Below are 22,735 nucleotides of genomic sequence, written 5' to 3'. Positions count from 1 at the left end.
GTGCATCCTAGCCAATCACAAGGAAATCATGCAACTTTTTGACCAATCAATTTCTTGCACACAAGCCCCTACACCTTTGATTCTTACTTGCACAAAGAAGGCTTTCCACCAAGTATGCTTATATAATCTACGTGTATAACTATCAGGGAAGGTTGGAGGGAGCAAGATGGGAATTTACATAGTGTCTGCCAGACAGGACAGTGACTCCCTCCCATCCTCCCCTCCCCCCAAGTAAGTCTCCTTTAAATAAATTCTATCTCTTTAACCCTGGAGATGCCAATGGCTTTCTTTCGTATTAAGTTGTTATCTTGAGGGTATAGGGGATGTATACACCTGAGCCCCAGTCCATACCCAACAATTGGCATAGTGGGCAGGATACCATACCCAATAAGAGTTTAGCACTTTTTTGGAGATAGTTCCAAATTGCTTTTCAGAAAGATTGTACCAATTCACAGCTCAACCAACTAGTACATCAATGTGTCTTCTTTTCCTGCCAACATGTATAATTTTCCTTTTTTGTCAACTTTGCCAATCTAATGGGTATGAAGTAGAATTGCTTTAATTTGCATTTCTCTAATTATTAGTGAATTCAGAGCATTTTTTCAAATGACTTTTGATAGCTTAGATTTTTCCTCTGAAAACTGTTTTATCCTGCTCTGGCTAAGCTTTCTACCCACATGGTAGCAAAATAGGGGCGGAGCCTAGATGGTAGAGAGAAGCCAGGAAGTTGCCTGAGCTCTCCTGAGTTTCCTTCAGAAACAAGATTAAATCAAGCCTCTTAAACAGATGCTACAAAAAGATGGAGAGAAACAATCTTCCAGCTTAAGATAATTTAGAGGGGACAGCTAGGTGGCTCAGTGGACAAGCACTGGCTCTGTATTCAGGAGGACCTGAGTTCAAATCCAGCCTCAGACACTTGACACTAACTAGCTGTGTGAGCCTGGGCAAGTCACTTAACCCTCACCGCCCAGCAAAAAAAAAAAAAAAAAAAGATAATTTAGAATTGGGGGGGGGCAGGGCAATGAGGGTTAAGTGACTTGCCCAGGGTCACACAGCTAGTAAGTGTCAAGTGTCTGAGGCTGGATTTGAACTCAGGTCCTCCTGAATCCAGGGCTGGTGCTTTATCCATTGAGCCACCTAGCTGCCCCCGCTTAAGATAATTTAGAAGGACTTCAGGAAAGCGTCTCAGGTGGATAAAAGGGAAGAGCAGTGCAGGGCAGAGGGTGTCTGGGCAAGTCATCAGGAGGTTCTTGGCCGAAACTTAGATCAGCAGCTGAAGCTCCTTGGTCCTAGCTCAGCAGGCCCATGGCACAGCAGGCCAGTTGTGAGGTCTCCCCAACCCCAACACATGGTAGCAAAATGAAGGATGAGAGAGGAACCTTTCCCAGGAACAAGGTGCCTCCCTCCTTGTTTGGAGGTTTTGGTTTAGGCAAAGCAAGCCCTATTACATTAGTGATTTGGAGTTTTCCATGTGTCCTTAAGTTCTTTTATGGAGCTTAAGACTTTTATCTATCTATCTATCTATCTCTCTATCCATTCATTCATTCATTCATTTTCGTGGCAATGAGGGGTCACACAGTGTCAAGTGTCTGAAGCTGGATTTGAACTCAGGTCCTCCTGCATTCAGGGTTGGTGATTTATCCACTGTGCCACCTAGCTGCCCCAAGTCTTTTATATAATAAACTCATTCTGTCATGTCCTTTGGTACTGAGTTTTTTGTAACTTTCAGTTTAAATTTTTTTACATTTATTTATTTATTTTTAAATTTTTTTTAAATTCTTTTTTTTTTCCAGTTTTGAACAATTAATTAGTCATTCTCTAGCAGGAAGAACCAATGTTGAAGTATAGTTCAAATCTAAACCTGAAAATTGTCTGGATCCTCTTTTTTTTTTTTTTTGCAGGGCAATGAGGGTTAAGTGACTTGCCCATGGTCACACAGCTTATAAGTGCCAAGTGTCTGAAGTTGGATTTGAACTCAGCTCCTTTTGAATCCAGGACCAGTGCTTTATCCACTGTGCCACCTAGCTGCCCTGTGGACCTTCCTTTGAAAAAACTTCCAAACTTAATCACCATCAATAAAACATCCAAATAAACAAAATAGGAAATAATTGTAAACAAAACAAAAATACCAGGTTGTTTATATCTTTTTAAAATGTTGTGACTCTAGGTGCAGCACCCTTTTAATTCATTCAGTCAGTCAGTCAATGAACATTTATTAAGCACACACCATGTGTCAGGCACTGTGCTAAGCACTGGGCGACACCTAGAGGCAAAAGAGAGTCAGTCCTTGCCCTCAAGGACTTCAGATTCAATTTTGGGAAGAAATGAGGCACTCATGAGACAACGAATATTTGAAAATGGAAGGGGCTGCTAGGTGGTTATAGTGGATAGAGCACAGGCCCTGGAGTCAAGAGGACGTGAGTTCAAATTCAACCTCAGACTCTTGATACTTACTAGCTATGAGATCCTAGGCACTTAACATCCATTGTCCCCCTCCCCCCCCCCCACAGGAAGTTTACTTTGTACTAGCACAGTAAGAATATGCAACAACAAAAAAAAATTTAAAAAAATTACAGGGGCAGCTAGGTGGCACAGTGGATAGAGCACCCGCCCTGGAGTCAGGAGTACCTGAGTTCAAATCCGGACTCAGACACAAAAACACACTTACTAGCTGTGTGACCCTGGACAAGTCACTTAACCCCAATTGCCTCACTAAAAAAAAAAAAATATGCAACAAAGATAGAATGATACTTAAATTCTGGACATGTGTTCCCCCATGTCCCACCCACCCCATCTCCAACTAGAAAGGAATCTTGCCATTAGGTCATGGAGTTTGATGAGTTCATTGACCTTAGGTACCCACCAAGTCTGAGAAGCACAGGTTCCAAATGGCTGAGACTTTTTATGCCCCTAGATAACCAGGAAGATGTACTAGGAAAGCCAGGGCTAGTCAGGTCCTGGGAGTAGCTCTGTCCTAAACCTCCCCATGTTGACTAGGAGTAGCAGAGAGAAGGTATTGAGGTCCATAGAGTCCCAGGAGCAGCTTTGTCTTATCGCAAATATGTGTATTAATTTTCATAAAAAATGAATGAGGAGGGGCAGCTAGATGGCACAGTGGATAAAGCATTGGCCTTGGATTCAGGAGGACCTGAGTTTAAATCCAGACTCAGACACTTGACACTTAATTAGCTGTGTGACCCTGGGCAAGTCATTTAACCCTCATTGCCCTGCAAAAACAAAACAAAACAACAACAACAACAAAATGAATGAGATCCTGTTTCCTTCCATGTTCCCTTTCTTTAGATATCTTTTTATTCTGTGTGTTGCTTTGAAATCTTTTTTTTAATTGTTTTTTTTTTTTTTAGTGAGGCAATTGGGGTTAAGTGACTTGCCCAGGGTCACACAGCTAGTAAATGTTAAGTGTCTGAGGCTAGATTTGAACTCAGGTCCTCCTGACTCCAGGGCCAGTGCTTTATCCACTGCGCCACCTAGCTGCCCCTGAAATCTTTTTTTTTAATTAAAAAAATATATTTTTTTGCTTTTAAATCTTCTGATCTTTCTTTCTTCTTACCCTCCAACCCCATGGCCAAAGCAGCCTTGTTCTGGTATCCCCTGCTCTCAGGGGAAGACAATATCCAGTCCTTCACTCTTACTATCCACTTTCTTTCTTTTTTCCTTCTTTTCTTTTTCTTTTTTTTTTTTTTTTGTGGGGCAATGAGGGCTAAGTGACTTGGACTTGCCCAGGGTCATACAGCTAATGTAAAGAATTAATTGTTATTTGAGGTTTTTATGACCCCATCTTTCGGCTAGAATTTTTTTTTAAAAAAACCTCGGCACGCCATTGTAGCGTGAAGCTGGAAGGCAACAGGATGCTGCTCTATGTTCTCAGCTGATTCCTGGGCAGTGGTGTTGTTCAGGTTGTATAAGTTCCCTTTCCCCATTTTATTTCCTTTCCCTTGAGCCTACTGATCCTGTTTGTGTTTTTTTAAGTTCATTCTTGTTAAATAAATCCTGCTCCCTTTAAGGGAGGCTGCTGGTCTCCTTCCTTGCCCCAGTATTGCAGTGAGCCACCTAGCTATCACTGCCCAATTAAAAATTGGTCCCTACACTAGTAAGTGTCAAATGTCTGAGGCTAAATTTGAACTCAGGTCCTTCTGAATCCAGGGCTGGTGTTTTATACACTGTGCTACCTAGCTGCCCCCCTTACTACCCACTTTCAATCTCTTTTTGCTTCTGTATTGTCAGTATCTGCCCCAAAAAATGAGTTTGTAGGGATCCTTTGTATTTATGTATCTATGTGTTGTATCTTATCCCAGTAGAGGGTAAGCTACATTTTTTTTTTTTTGCAGGGCAATGAGGGTTAAGTGACTTGCCCAGGGTCACACATCTAGTTAAGTGTCAAGTGTCTGAGGCTGGATTTGAACTCAGGTCCTCCTGAGTCCAAGCCAGTGCTTTATCCACTGCGCCACCTAGCTGCCCCAAGGGTAAGCTACTTTTGAGGTGAGGGGTGACTTCATTTTTGTTTGTGTACCCCTAGTACAACACAGTGCTTGGCCTCAATAATTGCTTATTAGTTTTTCATAGAGGCCTAATCAAAGTGTATCATTAGGGCAGTAGCTGGGGGTTATTCGGTGTTGGTGAAACTATAATTAGGCTCTTTTGGGGGTGATGGAGGGCAGGGGAGAGGAGAGACAATCAGCCACAGCTACAGTTTTCAGCTGACTCAGGTGAAGTGGGGAGAGGGGCAAGGGTGCCTACTATTGAGCTTCAAGGGTCACATAAGCAGGTAAAATGAATGGATTGGGGAAATTGTGATAGGGAAGCTTGGGAAAGGGCAGATACATCAGTCATTTACATATCTAAGAAAGGGTATTTCTGAATCCACCACCACCACCAGAGGTTTTCCTGGGTGTTTGTGAGTGGTGACAAGTGAGAGGGGCAGGAGACAGTAGCCAGAAAACTATTCATAGAATCAGAACATGGTAGGGCTGGAATGGAAGGGGAAATCCCAGGCATTTACTTTCTTTATGGAATTAGAATATTAGGGCTAGAAGGGACATTAGAAGTCATCAAATTCAACCCCTTCATTTTACAGATGAAACTTGAGACTTAAAGATGTGAAATGACCTGCACAGTTAAGTGAATGAAATAGTAGCAGAGTTATTTTTTTTTAATCCAGAACACCTGACTTCCCAACTAGTATACAGCATTATGTCCCTCAAATTTACTTGGCCTTCAGTTTCTGGAGTTGAAAACAATAATCACTTATCCTCTCTTCTCCTTAGCCCCCTCCAGGTTCATTCTATGAGTGTTTGGGGTAGGCAGTTATGTACATCATGACTCAAGCCCTGTTCCTATCCTTAGGTGGCACACTGGGCCTGGAGTCAGGAAGACCTGAGTTCAAATCAAATTTTAGACTTGATTTGTGCAACCCTAGGCAAGTCACTTAACCTCTGTCTGCCTCAGTTTCTTCAATTGTAAAATGGAGATAATAATAGCCCCTGTCTCCCAGGGTTGTTGTGAAGATCAAATGAGATATTTGTAAAACACTTAGCACAGTGTATGGCACATAGTAAATGCTTACTTCCATTCTTCCACTCCCCCCCCACCCTTCTCCCCCCCCCAGTCAGTGAATCCTCTATGTAGGAACCATAATCCCAATAGAAAAATATTTCATTAAGACAGAATTGCAAGGTAACTCACTTGAAAATGGATGGGCAGGGCAGCTAGGTGGTACAGTGGATAGAGTACTGGCCCTGGATTCAGGAGGACCTGAGTTCAAATTCGGCCTCAGACACTTAACACTTACTAACTGTGTGACTCTGGGCAAGTCACTTAACCCCAACTACCTCACCAAAAAAAAAAAAAATGGATGGGCAACAGAATCATTATCAATTAGCATCATTAGTGGTACCCTAAGCACTCATCTCACATACAAAATGTTGCATACATATCACTAAGGAAATAACAACTCCCAGGGAAATTCATGAATGGACAGGGTGAGAAAATTATCAGCCAATCCCTGTTTTCTCTCATCTTGTTCCTCCCAGCCAGCATGGAGGTTTGTTGATGCATTTTAAGTTTCAGGGGTTCACCTCCATAAATGGAACTCTGCCAAGGCTCCTGATGTCATTGATAAACACCTTTGTTCCTCTTGCTCCTATTGTCTGCAGAGACATGAAGGAGTCCTATATATATATATATATATATATATATATATATATATATATATATATATATATGAAGGAGTCATAGAGAGATGGAAAGGACCTTCAGGCTATCTCACCCAACCCTTTCATTTTTACAAATGAAGAAATAGGCCCAGAGAGGTTCAGTTACATGCCTAACTTCACACAGTTAGCAAGTGGCAAAGCTGGGGTCACAGAAGGTTATCACTGCCCTTAACTTTCTTAGCCAATGGCTGTCAAGAAATATTCATGGTGGCAGCAGCTAGTTGGCGCAGTGGATAAGCACCAGTCCTGGATTCAGGAGTACCTGAGTTCAAATCTGACCTCAGACACTTGATACTAACTAGCTGTGTGACCCTGGGCAAGTCACTTAACCCTCATTGCTCAGCAAAAAAAAGAAAGAAATATTCATGGTGACTGTTCCCCAGCACCCCCTACCAGTGATTTGAAGAGCACATCTTCTAAGAGGCTCTCTCAACAATAACAAAACAATCTCTTGACACAATCTCAGAATCCAAGAATAAAGCTTTCTATGATTCTGATATCTCGGGGCTTCCTCCAGTGAGGCTGCTTCATCATAATCCTATGTATCTCTTTCCTTTCATAGCCAGATTCTTAGGCAGGGGGGTGGGAGGAAACGTATGTGCTTATTGCTTCCCTTTCCTTCCTCTCACTTATATAACTAAATTTTTATCTGATTCCCAACCTCATCACTTAACTGAAAGTGCTCTCTCCAAAAGATGCCAGCTGGGAGATTTGGACTCAGGTCTCTATTCAGATTGAACACTCAGCCTTGTGCCATAAGTTTCTCCTGTTTAGGCAGAGATAGCTTTCCACTGTAACGATTGGAATGACGCCACCTGCTGGAGACTTACTGTAGAAAAGCTCTGCCATGAGGTGAAGGTCTCTGAGGGCAAGACCATGCGTCTTTTCTTTGGCATCAGGAAGCGACGTTTGCTTGTGAGAGGAAGAAGGGGGAGCCTGGCGCTCTGACTTGTGCTCTTTCCTGTGGACTCTGGTGAAGAGCGGAGCTAGGAATGCTCTCTCCCTTTAATAGATAGATGAATCTAGGCCTTTCTCATTCTCTTCACCAAATTCTTATTCTCCTTAATAAATGCTTAAAAGTCTAACTCTTGCTAAAGCTTATAATTTATTGGTGACCGCTCATTAGACATTTTAGACAGACTAGCTAGGATTTTAACCTTAACAACTCTTTTCTTTCCTTTTTCCCCTGATAGGCAAAGACAACTTTGGTATCAGTCATGGAAAAGGAAAGACAAAGGGACTGGTGCTGGAGACAGGGAATTTAACAAAAAGACAAAAAATGGCAGTTGTGGAACTGTAGGACAAGTTTGTGGACTGAGAGAGGGACACATACTCACAGTCTAACCCCCTCAGCACCTCAGTGCTGGCTGTCTTCCATGTCCTGGATGCACTCCCACCTCACCTCTGCCCCTAAGTTTCAAATAAACTTTGTTCAAGCTTCACTTTTCATGTGGATTCTTTCCTAATTGCCCCTCCAAGCTGCTAGTTCCCCCCCCCCCCCGCAAAAAAAGATTACCTTGCATTTATTTTTTTTCAATCTTAATAGTATTTTATTTTTTCAGTTACATGAAGATAGTTTTCAACATTTGTTTTAAGATTTTGAGTTCCAAATTTTTCTCCCTCCTTCCCCTCCCCCTCCCCTTGCATTTATTTTTTACACACAGCATCTATCATCTATCTATCTATCCGTTCATTCATACATTCATTTATTATGAACAATGGACTTTATTCATTTCTGCATTTACAGTTGGAACTCTGGAAATTCAAAACTAAAGCCTTTGCCCGTCAGCTTCTTATAAACACCAGAAAATGTTTCTACCTTGTGTTCCACATTGTTCTGCTGTGCTTTATCCAAATGGACCTTTATGAGCCTGCTGCCATCTAGTTTCTAGATTCTCTTGCCAACACTTTCACTTGGACAGACAAGATCCTCAAGGACTGAATCATGTATAGCAGTCAGAGTATGGCTCCTGGGACACTTTTGCTTACTTTTTTTTTAGTGAGGCAATTAGGGTTAAATGACTTGCCCAGGGTCACACACCTAGTAAGTGTCAAGTGTCTGAGGGCAGATTTGAACTCAGGTCCTTCTGAATCCAGGGCTGGTGCTCTATCCACTGCACCACTTAGCTGCTCCTTGCTTACTTTTTGTACAGCTTTTTCTCCTCTGAGCAAAAAGACCACATGTTTGCCCCTGAACTTTTTCTCCAATTCACGAATTAGTTGTACTTGGATCTTCTGAAAAGATTTTAACTGAGGAACTGGAACAAAAATGATGATAGCTTTTCTTTTTTTTTTTTTTTGGTGAGGCAATTGGGGTTAAATGACTTGCCCAGGGTCACACAGCTAGTGTCAAGCGTCTGAGGCCGGATTTGAACTCAGGTACTCCTGATTCCAGGGCCAGTACTCTATCCACTGCACCACCTAGATGCCCCAATGATAGCTTTTCTGCCACCACTAACTTCAATTTCCTTAGCTGCTGTGATATTCATCTCTCTTAGCTGAGCTTTTAAGTCAGAGTTCATCTCCAACTCCAATAGAACCTGTGAAATGCCAGACTTGAACTCTCTGGCTTCTCCACATTTGGCTTCACAATCTTGGCACTGGAGCTGACCATGGCACCGCCTCTCTGAGCACCCAGCTAGGAAGAGCTACATTACTTATTTATCAATATGCCTCAAACTAATAGGATGTAAGCTCTTGGAGTGAAGGGACTTTGTCAATTTTATCTTTGTAGCCTCAGGACCTGGCTGACTGACAGGAGGCTCATGGTAAATGCTTATTAGTTGGCAAGGGAGATTTCAAAGAAATTACTCATAGGAACATACAATCCTATAACTGGGACTTTAGGGCCATCTAGTTTAATCCCAGCACTGATCCAGTTGAAGAAACTGAGGTCCAGAGTAAAGCCTCTTACCGAAGCCAATAATTGATTTTTCTTAGAGTCTTTTTTTACTTCTTTTTCTTTCTTCTTTTTCTTTTTTTGCAAGGTAATTGGGGTTAAGTGACTTTGCCCAGGGTTACACAACTAGTAAGTGTTAAGTGTCTGAGGCTGGATTTGAACTCAGGTCCTTCTGAATCCAGGGCCAGTGCTTTATCCACTGCACCACCTAGCTGCCCCTTTAGAGTCTTTTTGATCCAGGTACCTAGTACAGTGCTTGGCTCCTAGCGTACTTAATAAGGACTTTTTGAATGGAATAAAATCGACTACGTCTGTATACATGCATGGATATATATACATGTATGTATATGTACATGTGTGTATGTGTGTGTTGTAAAGAATTAATTGTGATTTGAGATTTCTTTGGCTAAAATTAGAAGCCCTGATGCTCGCCTCGGCTGGCCTCAGGCACTGCTGCCTCCTTGATGGCACGGTGCTCCAACCACTGGCTGTGTGGCCTTCGCCATGGCACTGTAGCTCACATCATCGCCACGAGCCGATGTCTACGTGGGCCTGGCCAAATTGCCATGACTAGAAGCCTGGTGTGGGCAGTCAGGTGACCTTCAGCCTCCAGAAGTTGGGAAGGCTGGCAGTTCTACATTGGCCTATTAATTCTGTCAATCAGAGCTGCCAGCCAATTAGCTTGGGGCTGAGTGAGGACAGCTCAGTTTCCTGTTGGGAGGGGGGTTTCTGGGAAGGAGAAGGAAAGAGAGATTCATTCTGGCATGAGAGAGGGAGAGAGGGAGAGAGAGGAGACACAACTGTTTTGCTCTTTGGGAACTGCTGAGCCCAGGTGGTGGTGTGATCATAGGTCATATAATTTTCCTTCTCCTATTCCCTTTGTCTTTGTCCCTATTTTTATTAACCTTACTTGTGGTTTAAATTTGTTCCCATCAATAAACCCTGTTTTGTTTTTTTTCTGAAAGAGGCCAAATTTAATATGTGGGAATTATTTTGGCTCCCCAATTAACTTAGGGTTGTAAGAGCCAAATTTAAAATTAGGAAAGTTAATTGGGTGGCTCACCATAATATTGGGGTAAGGAAGGAGATTAACAGCCTGTTTCAAAAACTAAACAGGGTTTATTAATAAGAACAAATTTAAAACACAAGTAAGGTTAGTAGAACTAGGAACAAAGGAAAAAGGGAATAGGGGAAGGAAAATAATACGACCTGAAATCACACCAACCAGACTCGGCTGTTCCCAAAGAGTAAAACTGCTGCGCCCCATCTCTCTCTCTCTCTCACACACCAGAATGGACTGACTCCTCCCTTCTCTCTATCCCAAAAGGCCCCTCTTCCACAGGAAACAGGGTCCACATACATACATAGCCCCAAGCAAATTGGCTGGCAGCCCTGATTAACAGAATTAACAGGTGGCTGTAAGACTGTCAGCCTACTGTGGTAAAAACAGCATACTACTGAAGCGACTTTTGAAGGACCGCCCTTTTGGGGAGGAGACCATGACAAACAGCCATGTGCCTGCTGCTGCCCGGGAGAGTGTGGCCAAGCACGCCATACTTCCAGGATGCCAACTTAAAACTGGGGGTAGAACAGAAGTTGGCTCTCTCAGTCTCACTCACTCTGGCTTCTGAGTTTAGTGGTGACGGCTCTGGTTCTGGGCCTGGCAAGCAGTTTTGCTTTCCTGTTTCCCTAATTGGTATCACCTGTTTGTTGTCTAAACAATAAAGGCTAATCCCTCACTGATTAAAAGCTCAGAGGCTTCTTTTCTTACTGGTCTGGGAGATATATGAAGGGAAAAGTTAAAGGGGGAGTTTAATGCTCTTATAGTCATTTTTAAATCTCACACTTCCCAAGTTCCAGACACTGAAGGTCACCTCCCCTCACCAGGCTTCCAATCATAATTTGGCCAGGCCTACATAGTCGTTGCCTGAGGTGGGTGGAACACTGTGTCAGCGCTGAGGTAGTGGCGGTGCCTGAGGCTGGCATCTCTAGCCAGGTCTTCTAACTTTAGCCAAAGATGGGGTCAGAAAAACCTCAAATCACAATTAATTCTTTACACAGTGTGTGTATGTATGTATGTATATATATACACACACACATACACACACACACATATATATACATACATACATACACACAGGTATACACACAGACATAGGATCAGATGCAAAGAAAGGATTGAAATATTTAGAAAAGGCGGAAGAAATAAGCCAAGGAGGACAGAGAAGGATATGATGAGAGTTCTAAACTCTGTGGTTCCCCTTAGCTTTCTGTAGGCTTTTAAGAATTTTGTGAGAAGTAAAAGCTTGTACTTCACTTGCAAATTTTTAGGGTGTGAGCAAGGGTGAAATTTATATATCCAGGCAGATTTTTTTAGACCAAGCTAGAGTGAAGCAGAAAGGGGATGGGGGTGGCGGGAGGAAATTGGAAAGAAATGGACCTAGTGGAAAGAACTTAAGGATCAAAGAGCTGAGCTAAGGGCACTAGTGGAGTTAAATGGGGCTAAATGCCAAGACTCATTCGGCAAGAAAGGAAGCTATTAGGGATGATTTTTGGAGTGGTGGTTGTGGTAGTAGATTGACTCACATTCTTTTAACTTCTTTTAACAGAATCGAAGTGGGTTCCTTTTGTCTTTCTTTTTTTGTGTGAGGCAATTGGGGTTAAATGGTTTGCCCAGGGACACACAGCTAGTAAGTGTTAAGTGTCTGAGGCCAGATTTGAACTCAGATCCTCCTGAATCCAGGGCCGGTGCTGTGCCATCTAGCCGCCCCGGTTCCTTGCTTGTTTCTTGTGTCTGTGTGTGTGTGGGGGGGCAATTGGGGTTAAGTGACTTGCCCAGGGTCACACAGCTAGTAAGTGTTAAGTGTTTGAGACCGGGGTTCCTTGTTTCTTTATCCTCTCATCTCATAGGTCTAAACTGAGGATCACCTATGCTAATATTTGTAAAGCGTTTTAGCTTTAGTACCCACCACAAACTAGGCACAGGTAACCGTGATTGGCTGCCTGGGAGCGACTTGGCAGCTTAGCCTGCAGGGTGGAGACTAGCCTCCGCACTTGTTATCTCCACCCACTCCTATCCCCAACCCACCCCCCAAAGACCAGTAGTTAGAACTCTGGGGTTTTTATCCTCCCGTTCTCCTTACCCCAGCGTCCGCTGGGAGAGGTGGCAGAGAATCTGGAGGGTTGGGGGCAGGGTTGGATGTAAAGAAGTGATTGACGCATTTAGAAAGTTAGAAACAAGCCTAGTAGGACAGAGAAGCATATGATCAAAGATCTAAACCCTGTCGTCCCCCTTAGACTTCTTTTCTTTTTTGGTGGGGGTGGGGGGAACGGGGGTGGATGTGAGGGGGGCTTTTATTTGAACTGTCTTGGTCTCATTTCTCCTTCAAGTTTGTTTTGTTTATTTAGAATTTTATTTTCCCCAATTACATGCAAGAACAATTTTTAACAACCATTTTTAAAACTTTGTGTTCCAAATTCTCTTCCTTCTTTCCTCCCTCCTCGCTCTGTCCCCTTTAAGAAGCCCTTAGCCTTCTTTGTGAGAACTCTGTGCGAGATTCTTCTTACAAGCCTAAATTATCCCGTTTGAGATTTTCCTTGAAAGAAACCCGTCCCTCTGGAAACTTGGAACAAAAACTTTCCTAGTTGGGAAGGCGTGAGGCACTGGGCGGAGCTACGGCGCTGGTCTTTTTCGGGATTAACTTCACCTCTGCTACAGCAGAGAGCAGTGTGTTTCCTGGAGCTGTGTGGTAGTAGGGATTTGTAACCGGGGAGAAAAACCGTAGCTGCGGAGAGTTTTAGGAGCAGGAGAAGAGCAATGGTACGTATCTGCCGGGGCCTTTGCTTGTTCCTGATAATCCCAGAAATAACCCCAGTGATCTTGAATGTTCTGACTGTCCCGTTCGGTAAGTCCGGGGAGCTGGAGGTGAGGGGACTGAGGATAGAGAACTTTCAGAACTCTGAGTCGGGATGGAAGATGGAGATGGACAGATTCCGAAGCTTGGGGAAGAGGCAGAACAGTGGGTCCAGATCGGAGCCGGGGAAAACAGAGTAGGGAGTTAGACCCAGCCCAAGTCTGCAAAATAGGAATTCTGACGCCTAAGGCATTCGGGGTTGGGGGAGCGAGTCGAGAAGAGGAATTCGAGTGCGTGGATGTGGGGCGTGTAGACTGGGCAGGTGGCAGTGTCTAAGATGTGTGGAGTTGGGGAGTTAAAAAGGGTCAGGAGAAGGGTGGAGGAGACGGCTTTTGAAACGTGTACTCAACTTATTTTCTAGCCCATTTCTTTTTTTTTTAATTAAAAAAAATTTTTTATGGGGCAATGGCGGTTAAGTGACTTGCCCAGGGTCACACAGCTAGTGTCAAGTGTCTGAGGCCACGTTTGAACTCAGGTCCTTCTGAATCCAGGGCCGGTGCTTTATCCACTTTGCCACCTAGCCACCCCCTAGCCCATTTCTGACTTCCGATCCTGACTCCATCCCTAACCCTAACCTGGGCCGATTGGGGGACAAGGGGCGAGGCCAGTGTGACAAAGGTGGTAAGGAAGGGAGTAACACCCGCCGCTCCGAAGCGCGTGCTCTCTTCACATAAATGAGGAGAGATCTGCACCGCACTCGACTCGGCTCCGACCGCTGGGACGCCTCCAGTCGAGTGCACCCAGGCTCTGAGAGCGCGCTCTCCAGGACTTCGGGGTGAGCTCAGTATTCCTCCCCTCCCCCTTTCCTGGATTGGGAATAGGAGATGCCAGTGGCACGAGCAGCCTCCTTCCCCCCACGCCCCACCCCTTATCCCAGCGCGCCAGACTTGAGGGTAAATCTTGCTTGCCCCAGCCACTTACCATGACCAGGTCTCTTACAGCTTCCCTGGGTCTCAGTTTCCTTATCTGTAAAACAGGGGGTTAGATCCCAGGAGCGTAGATTTATGTTATAAAGGTAGAAATGGCAGGACTTAACAAAGTGTTGAATATGGGGGGGGGCGCAGCTAGGTGGCGCAGTGGATAAAGCACCGGCCCTGGAGTCAGGAGTACCTGAGTTCAAATCCCGCCTCAGACACTTGATACTTACTAGCTGTGTGACCCTGGTCAAGTCACTTAACCCTCATCGCCCTGCCCCCCCAAATAATAATAATAATATGGGGGGGTTGAAGGGAGGGTGAAGAGTTGAGAATGATACCTAGTTTGTGATCCTAGGTGACTGAATAATAAGATGGTGGTATTCTAGGGGAATTAGAAAGAGGGGAAAGGAAAGTGAGTTTAGTTTTGGATATAATGATTTTAAGATGTCAAATGGACATCCAGTTTGAGATATCCAATAGGCATCTGAAGATGTGAACCTGGAGGGTCAGTAGAGAGGCAAGTTAAGGCTAGACAAGTAGATCTGAAAGTCCTCTAGGCAGAGATGATCATTGAAACCTTGGGAGATGATGAAATTGCAAAGTGAAATAGTGTAGAAGGAGAAGGACTGAGAAAAGACTATTAGATTTGGCAATTAAGAGATCCTTGGTAACTGGAGAAATCTCTTTCTTCTATACGTGGGAGGATAGTTCCCTAAACCTAATCCTGAGGGGACTACATTTTTTTCACTAGTTCCTCTTGTTCAGAAGTACTAAAAAGGTCCTCCCCTGATTTGTCACTACAAAATACCTCTCTACAGCTTGTGACACTGTCAGTCATCTTTTCCCTAATGCTCTCTTTTTTCCTGGTTCTCTTATCTCTCTAACCTCTTCTGTTTCCTTTGCTGATCTTCAATCACATGGTGCCTGCTAACTGTAAGCGTCTCCCAATGTTCAGTCCTGGCTAGAGATGGAAGAAAAAGGAAAACAGGTAGATCCCAATAATTTCATGTGTATGCTCATGATCAGCTCACTCCTTGATCAGCAGCTCCCACTAGCACCATCTTGCATCTGTCAATCACTGCCATCATCCACAACAGCAAGCCACAAGAGTCTCAGAAATTAAAGGGGCGTGTACCTAGAGAAAGGACACATCGCTTTTATCCCTTAATCTTTTCTCTACTCTTTTTTTTTTCCAGTGAGGCAATTGGGGTTAAGTGACTTGCCCAGGGTCACACAGCTAGTAAGTGTTAAGAGTCTGAGGCCAGATTTGAACTCAGGTCCTCCTGACTCCAGGGCCGGTGCTCTATCCACTGTGCCATCTAGCTGCCCCCTTTTCTCTACTCTTACACATAGCTTAACAAGATGGATTTTAACTTTTCTCTCTAAAGTCAACATCATTAGTCCTGTGGCGGCTGGGTAGAAGGCTGCTTGGTTGCCATAGCTACTTCTGACATCCTAAGACTACCTGGTAGTGTTCATTAAACTAGCATCATGGCATATTTTTGTGTGTGTCTTCCCTCTCCCCTCTGATAGAGACTAAAATATAAACTCCAGTAAGGCACCAACTATTCCTCTTTCCTTTCTTTAGCTTTGCTACAACACAGCACTGTGCACAGAGCAGGTTCACAGGCCTGAATTAGCTTGGGCTAATGTGCTTCTGACATACTCTGGAAGAGCATTCCCATTGATTCTTCGCCTTCTCCACAAGTTCTGTGTTCTATGCAAGTCTAGGCATATAAACAATTGTTCCTGAAAGAGGGGAAAATTGGAGTACTCAACTAGGTTCACTAAAAAGGTAGTGGGGAGTTCTAAATTTTGTGCAGCTATCTAAATGATGTCATGGAAGTGGCGATTTGAAAACATATAGAATACAGGATCAGAGATGGGAGAAGCACTACTGAGCTTGCAAGAGTAAGTAGATTGATCAGGCTAGAGAAGAGCTGTGTAATGAGTGCATGGGATGATCACCCAACTGAAATGCCTCGTTTCTTTTTGTTTGTTTGTTTTTTAGTGAGGCAATTGGGATTAAGTGACTTGCCCAGGGTCACACAGCTAGTAAGTGTCAAGTGTCTGAGGTCAGATTTGAACTCAGGTCCTCCTGATTCCAGGGCCCGTGTTCTATCTACTGTGCCACCTAGCTGCCCCCCCCCCCCATACCTTTTACACATAGCATATGGATGGATACTTACTCTCTGAGCTGCTTAAATCACTCTAAATCAATAACAAGTCTAGGTTCCCAGAGCAGGCCTATCTCTTTTAGGTCCTAGGGATAGCTTTGTAGGGGAAAATAGTAGTAACTTTTTAGTGGTAAGTAGGGGGAATCTAATCCTCCTTTAAGCCTTTTAAGTCTTCACTAATGTACTTCCATTTACACAAAACTAGCCACTCATAGTAATGACACATTTATATAACAGTAAATCAATAGAAATAATAGTCACAGGTACTCAAAGATTAAAGCAAGCACATGAATAATAAAATTATCACAATTCACACATAAACTTGGTCACATTTTCACCTTATTGTGGCACTGAGTATCTGTAAGTAGCATTTGTTTATTTATCTATCTGTTTGTTTGTTTTTGCAGGCAATGAGGGTTAAGTGACTTGCCCAGGGTCACACAGCTAGTAAGTGTCAAGTGAACTCAGGTCCTCCTGAATCCAGGGCTGGTGCTCTATCAGCTGAACCACCTAGCTGTCCCTTCAATGTTTTTTTTAAAGAGACTGATGTGTGTAGAACACATTGATGGATACTGGGAGAGATACAAAGTTTGAATTTAGACATAGGCTTTGATCTAATTGAACCTATAAGGAAAATATATAAAATTATAATACATAAAAAGGACATTAGAATTGTTAACTGTGGCATTTAAAATTCTATGGGTTCACCCTATTACTCTCCCAAGTTTTAGGGAAACTTAGCTGGGGTTCTAATATGTTGCTACTTAGAAATTGGAGGCTACTGCACCAGTTTGGGGCATTGAGCATTTATTAAAGCATATTAAATATAGTAAAGAGAGCACATGGCTCAGAAAGATCAAGGACTACATAGGAAAGAGGGGAGAGAGAATAATCTGCATCCTGCCTCCTTGAGTGTTCAAAGCCAAGAGCCCTTGAGAGTGGGCCATGTGGCTTCTCCTGTGTTCCAGGGCCAAGAGAGAAATCATGGAGAGGTGGCCCTCCCACAGTGCTCCAAGGTAATTGGCTAGCATCATTCAAATCTATTGGTTTACTGGATTTGAGGGTTCAGCGCAGTACATGCTGACATCTGAGAACTTGGCATCAGAAAACAGAGCCCTCCAAGGGGAAAAAGCCTTCAGGGAGGTGTGGTTTTAATCCCTATTCACAGTCCAAAGTACAACCACATTTCCTTTGAAATTCTCCTGACTCTAGGCTGGCCTTAAGAAATGTCTGGTATTCTTCTCTTATAACATGACTAATGCAGAAATATGTTTAATGTTATTATGTATATATATATATATATAAAAACCTATATCAGATTACCTGCTGTCTAGGGGAGGAGGGAGGGAGGGGAGGGAGGGAGAAAAATCTGAAATTGGAAAGCTTGTATAAACAAATGTTGGGAACTATCTTTACATGTAACTGGAAAAAAATAAAATACTTTTATCAGAAAAAAAAAGAAAGGTCTAGTAAGGCTCTCTGGGTCATAGAACCCCATTATTTTCTCACATACCACAGTCTTTTATATACATATACGTACATACATACACACATACATACATATAAATAAAACTATGAATAATAGAAGTTCATGATTTCATGCAATCCTCCTTAATTTTTTGTATGTGTTTCATTGTAGAGTTTATAATTTTTTAAAAAAAATTTTTTTAGTGAGGCAATTGGGGTTAAGTGACTTGCCCAGGGTCACACAGCTAGTAAGTGTTAAGTGTCTGAGGCCGGATTTGAATATAATTTTTTGAAAAGCACTTGAGGGGCAGCTAGGTGGTGCAACGGATAGAGCATGTATGACCTTGGGAAAGTCAACCCCAGTTGCCTCACCAAAAAAAAAAAAAGGCACTTGAAAGAGACATAAAACAAAACAAGATCTGAGACAGAAAGCATCCTTAATAATTGGAAGGATGAGGGGAAACTTCAAGGAACAGGAAGTATTTCAGATGACCCTTAAATGCTAGATAAGAATTCAATGGGCAGAGAGCAAGGAAGGCGTATGTTGGAATCTTGTTCATTAAGCAATTGGGACTCCAAACTTTTAAGCAAACTAGTACAACATACAGAAGACCTTGTTAGAGTCTACTGAAATTTCCTAGGCAAGTGGTAATAAAAACCTATAGATGTAGCAGTGCTAACAGATAGGAAAAAATGGTGGCCAGCAACATAGCAAAAGAAAAGTTGAGATGATGTAATGGCATACTTAGAGAATCCTAAAGAATCAACTTAAAAAACTACATGAAACAATTAACTTTAGCAAAGTTGCAGGATATAAAATAAACCCACATAAATCATCAGCATTTCTATAGATGACCAACAAAGTCCAGCAGCAAGAGATAGAAAGAGAAATTCCATTTAAAATAACTGTAGATAATATAAAATATTTAGGAGTCTACTTGAGGCCAACACAGGAACTATAATGAATACAATTACAAAATACTTTTCACACAAATAAAATCAGATCTAAACAAGTGGAAAAAATATAAATTGCTCATGAGTGGGCCGTGCTAATATAATAAAAATTACAATTCTACCTAAAATTAATTTAGTTATTCAGTGCTATACCAAACTACCAAAAATTATTTCATAGAGCTAGAAAAAAAAATAAAATTCATATAGAAGAACAAAAGGTCAAGAATATCAAGAGAATTAATGAAAAAAAAATGCAAAGGAAGGTGGCCTACCAGATCTAAAACTATTATAAAGCAGCAACCACCAAAACTATTTGGTACTGGCTAAGAAATAGAGAAGTGGATCAATGGAATAGGTTAAGCACACAAAACAGCAATCTCCTGTTTGATAAACCCAAAGACTAGCCTCCAGGATAAGAACTCACTATTTGACAAAAATTGCTGAGAAAACTGGAAAATAGTATGGCAGAAACTAGGCACAGACCAACATCTTACACTGTACATCAAAGTAAAGTCAAAATGGGTATGTGATCTAGACATAAAGGGTGATACCATAGGCAAATTAGAAAAGGAATAGTTTACTTGTCAGATCTAAGGAGAGGGGAAGAATTTTTGACCAAAGATGAGATAGAGAACATTATGAAATGCAGAGTGGATCATTTTGACTACCTTAAATTGAAAAGTTTTTACACAAACAAAACCAGTGCCAACAAGATTAGACAGAAAGCCAATATAAGAAATGATGAGTGGGCAGATTTCAGAAAAACCTGGAAAAACTTAAGTGGACTGATGCTGAGCGAAGTAAGCAGAACCAGGAGAACATTGTACACAGTAACAGCAACATTTCACAATGATCAACTGTGATAGACAACTCTTCTCAGCAATACAATACAACTCCAAAGGACTCATGATGGAAAATGTTCTCCACATCCAGAAAAAAAGAACTGTTGATTCTGAATACAGATTGAATCATACTGTTTCTACTTTTTTTGTTGTTTTTGAGATTTTTCCCTTTTGTTCTCATTCTTCTTTCACAACATGACTAATACAGAAATATGTTTAATATGACTATACATATATAACCTATCTTAGATTGTTTTCTGTCTTGGGGAGGGGGGAGAGAAGGGAGGGAGGGAGAAAAATTTGGAACTAAAAATCTTATGAAAACATGTTTTAAACTATCTTTACATGGAACTGGAAAGCAATAAACAACTTTTATGATTAAAAAAAAAAAGAAAGCCAAAAGCTGGGAAGAGAGAATGGAGTCAAATATATAAGAATACAAGTCATTCTCCAATTGAGAAATAAATGCTCAAAGGATATGAATAGGCAGTTTTCAAATGAAGAAATGAAAGCTATCTACAGCCATATTAAAAAATGTTCTCAATTACTACTGAGTAGAGAAATGCAAATTAAAACTACTCTGAGGTACCACTTCACACCTATCCAATTGGCTAACATGACAAAAAAGGAAAGTGATAAATGTTGGAGAAGTTGTGGGAAAATTGGAACACTAATGCACTGTTGGTGGAACTGGGAACTGATCTAACCATCCTGGAGAGCAATTTGGAACCATGCCCAAAAGGCTATAAAACTGCATACCCTTTAACCCAGCAATACCACTACTAGGTCTATATCCCAAAGAGATCATACAAAGGGGGAAAGGCCCACATGTACAAAAATATCTATAGCTGCCCTTTTTGTGGTGTCAAAGAACTGGAAGTTGAGGGAATGCCCATCATCTGGGGAATGGCTAAACAAATTGTGGCATATGAATGTAATGGAATACTATTGTGCTGTAAGAAATGATAAGCAGATGGATTTCAGAAAAACCTGGAAAGACTTCATAAATTGATGCTGAGTGAAATGAGAAGAACCAAGAGAACATTATACACAGTATCAACAACATTGTGTGATGGTCAACTATGATAGACTCAGCTCTTTTCAGCAATACAGTGATCCAAGACAATGCCAAAAAACTCATGATGGAAAATGCTCTCCACATTCAGAAAAAGAACTATGAAGTCTGAATGCAGATTGAAGCATACTATTTTTACTTTTTGTTGTTGCTTTTTTTGGTAATTGTTTATCTTTTTCCTTTTGTTATGGTTTTTCTCTTACAACATGATTAATGTAAAAATATGTTTAACATGATTGTAATGTATAACCTATATCAGATTGCTTGCTGGCTTTGGGAAGTGGAAGGGAAGGGAGGGGGGAGAAAAAACTAAAAAAAAAAAACTTTACAGGTAATTGGAAAAAAAAATTTAAATAAAATTCAAAAACAAATATATAAATAATTTGAAAAAAGGAAAAGAAAGAAAAGGCAAAAAGGAGAGGCGTAGAGAGGACTAGGGGAGTTTGAATGAGCCATTCCCTGGAATGGATAGTCTTTTTTGTTTCAAATTTCAGGTGACATAGAAGCCTGGGTACTGCACCATTCTCTATCACCTAATTTTTGGCAATTTGTTGCCCCCTTGTGACAACAGGACGCACTGTTTCATATACTCCCTTCCCCCGCATTCTGGCCCAGCCCTTCAAACTTCCATTTACTACACCAACTTAGTCTCCAGAGGAGGATACATTTAGGATGTATAAACTTCCCCTTCCATAAGAGCATGAGTGGAGGATCCTGCTGGGGATAAACCTGATTTCCTTTTTCTTCTAATTTCATCTTGCATTGGTTCAAATGTCTATCCCTGTTTTCCTGTTTTCTTCATTTTCATTGCTCTTTACATCATAATCCCTTATATTCAAGTACCACAGTTTGTTTAATAATTCCCAACTTCATGCCACCTATACCCCTTCCCCTAATGCTGATCTGTGACCAATCACACCCTTGGCATCAAAAACTGCCTTGGTGGGAAAGAAGAAAGGAAAGGAGGGAAGGAAGGAAGAAAGAAGCATTTATTAAGAATCTAAACACTGTGCTAAATACTTTACAAATATTGTCTCATTTGAACCTCAGAAAAACCCTAGAAGGTAGGTACTATTAGTAGTAGTGCCATTTTACAGATGAGGAAACTGAGGCAGACAGGTTAAGTGATTTGCTGAGGATCACACAGCTAGGAAATGTCTGAGGCCAGATTAGAACTCACATTTTCCTGATTCTGGGCAGCTAGGTGGTACAGTGGATAGAGCACCAGGCTTGAAGTGGGGAAGACTCATCTTCCTGAGTTCAAATCAGGCCTCAGACACTTGCTAGCTCTCTGACCCTGAGCAGGTCACTTGACTGTTTGTCTCAGTTCCTCATCTGTAAAAGGAGCCGTGTAGATGGCAAACCACTCCAGGCCAAGAAAAGCCCAAATAGGGTCATGAAGAGTTGGACATAACTAAAACAACTGAACAACTTCCTGACTCCAGCCAGGCCCAGAGCTCTATTCACTGTACCACCTGGCAGTCAGGTCATTTGTCCAGCTGAAATGCCATGCCCTGTGAAGAACCAGTTCAGCACAGCTATGGTGGAACAGCTTACTTAGCAGTGAAGTCACACAACACAAACACCTTGTCTGAAAATGAACTTTGCAATGATAGTCTGAGGATGAGAAAGGATGTCCAGTCCTGAACTGTGAGTACAGCACTGTGAATTATCTTGGCCACAAGTGTCCTTTGAATTTATGCCAAACTACCTTGGGACTTGGGGTAGGAGCAATATCCTTACCCCTCCCCAAATGAGAGTTAGTCTCATTTTTTCATAAAAGGTATCAATGTTTTCCTTGATACTTGATTGGCTCAGGAGACTAAAGCTTTAAAATGTTGAAATCACTTCATCACTGGGGCAGCTAGATGGCGCAGTGGATAGAGCACTGGCCCTGGATTCAGGAGGACCTGAGTTCAAATTCGGCCTCAGACACTTAACACCTACTAGCTGTGTGACCCTGGGCAAGTCACTTAACCTCAATTGCCTCACCAAAAAACAAAAAAAAAGAAATCATTTCATCACTCCCCTAAATACAAAACAGCCACAAGGAGCTCCAAGTACTGGGCAGATGCTTGGCAATTCAAGTACCCAAATTTTGTCAATGTGTATCCTTTATAAATATCCTTCTTGCTATGGCTAAGTAAATCTCTTTTTCTTAACTGTTGAATGGGCTACAAGTTATCCACTTTTGTTACTTAATCAAACCTAAACTACCAGGGGACTGGCCTGAAGCAGGCCCAACCTATTAGAGTCT

At 42.0% G+C, this 22,735-nt stretch overlaps 1 pseudogene; it reads right to left on the bottom strand.

Moving 5' to 3' along the window:
- Positions 1-7,974: 7,974 nt before the first annotated feature.
- Positions 7,975-8,847, bottom strand: LOC122755936 (annotated as a pseudogene).
- Between the last annotated feature and the right edge of the window lie 13,888 nt (positions 8,848-22,735).

This window comes from Dromiciops gliroides, chromosome 4, assembly GCF_019393635.1.
Source record: "Dromiciops gliroides isolate mDroGli1 chromosome 4, mDroGli1.pri, whole genome shotgun sequence".
Classification (NCBI taxonomy): domain Eukaryota; kingdom Metazoa; phylum Chordata; class Mammalia; order Microbiotheria; family Microbiotheriidae; genus Dromiciops; species Dromiciops gliroides.
The sequence above is the reverse complement of the archived record's forward strand: the minus strand, read 5'-3'. Positions and strand labels throughout refer to the sequence as shown.